This window comes from Physella acuta, unplaced genomic scaffold (genome assembly GCF_028476545.2).
Source record: "Physella acuta isolate Inbredline_101_S28 unplaced genomic scaffold, ASM2847654v3 ptg001460l, whole genome shotgun sequence".
In the NCBI taxonomy this organism is placed as follows: Eukaryota; Metazoa; Mollusca; class Gastropoda; family Physidae; genus Physella; species Physella acuta.
The window spans coordinates 225,471-227,334 of NW_026732975.1; positions in this window are offsets into that span (position 1 = coordinate 225,471).

Genomic DNA, 1,864 nt, shown 5'->3' on the forward strand with positions numbered 1-1,864 from the left:
TTAGAAGCAAATTGACGTCCGGTTTCCAACATACACAAAAATTAAGTGACGTCATTGTTACAACGGTTTCCACTGGTTTGATGGCTTTTCATTTAACCACCTACACCCACATCCTACTTCTGCTTGCATATACAAAAGAGTTTGTCCAACAGCTTTTATATATAGTTTACCACGCATGGTAGCATGTAAATGTATGTCATTCTTTTACCGTTTGGTATAGACACGACTTGGTCTTCGTTGAAGATTTTTGATGATCTGCAATTACCTAATGAAATTTTTAAATTGGTCGCCTGGGCTTATAACTCAAAATGGTTAGTAAGTGTGTGTGTGTGTGTGTGTGTGTGAGGGGAAGGCAATGCGCTTTTCACCTATTGTTATATATATATATATATATATATATATATATATATATATATATATATATATATATATATATATATATATATATGTGCCCTCTTTATAAATAAATAAATAAATAAATATATATATATATATATATATATATATATATATATATATATATATATATATACATATATATATACACACATATATATATATATATATATATATATATATATATATATATATATATATATATATGTATTTATATATATATATATATATATATATATATATATATATATATATATATGTATTTATATAAATATATAATCTGTATGAAGGCTACTCATTATTTTTTAATTATTTAATTAAAGCTAGAATATTAAACTCATCTGCAGAAAGCATTTAGGAGAGAAACTTCAAACTATAAAATCAAACAACTACTGCCTATTGCAGGGGTCTCCAAACTACGGCCCGCGGGCCGCATTCGGCCCGCGAGGTCCTCTCATCCGGCCCGCGGAGATCTTTTTGTTCATGGAAAAAACGTTTGTTGGTGATTGCTGAGGAGCTTTGCCCAGAAAAAAACAAAGCCATGCCTGGAAGAAACTGGCCCCCGAACTGAAATTTGATAGTTAATGCGGCCCTCGGACTGAAAAGTTTGGAGACCCCTGGCCTATTGGAACATTACGAGTTGACAAGTATGCTTCATTCTGTTGGACGAAATCCTGCCCAACGTTACAATTGAGAACGAAGAAGAAAAAGCAACTGTTCTGTAGTGCTGTAGTTTGTGCAGTATACTAGGTTGGATTCATCATAAGATGAAAAATAGAAATAGCCTTGAGCAGAGAAGTGTAAAAAAATTCATTAAAAACGTTTTAATAATAAGCTTTTATGTAAAAAAAAAAAAAAAAAAAAAAAACAAACAAACAAACAAAGCAAAACAAACCACAACAAATAATCGAGGAAGTTTTAAAACTTTAGTGACGTCACACAATATCCTGAAAATCCGCGGGGCACTTGTGTTTTATTCGCAGAGCTAAGGGAAAATAAAAACAACTTGTTTAGTTGTCTTCTGTTGATATGCATTTTATTATAAGTGCAAGAACACTGCAAACGGGTAAATACAACTTCAAGGGCACTAACACATAAACACGATCTGTTTTCGGAAAAGGAAACAAGAGTTATTCAGCATGGTCTAGAACCTTCGATTACAGTAGCTGGTTTATAAGCTAACGGCAGGTAATGAGATATGCATTGATTGGTTGTAGCCAGTGTCTCTTCCAGACTTTTTTCTCCGGGGGGGGGGGGGGCACTCGAAATTTTCTGGGGGGCGGTAGACTTTCTTGGGGGGGGGGGGGGCGGACACTGTTAAAAGTATATATTTTCTATATAAATTATATAAATTTCATTTCGTTCGAAGAGATGCCTGGACGAAACTCTGGTTGTATCCGCAACCGCCGTAGGTAGGTATATCGTAACAATGAGAATTCTTAACTTTATTTGTGCCGTAACTCTAAAA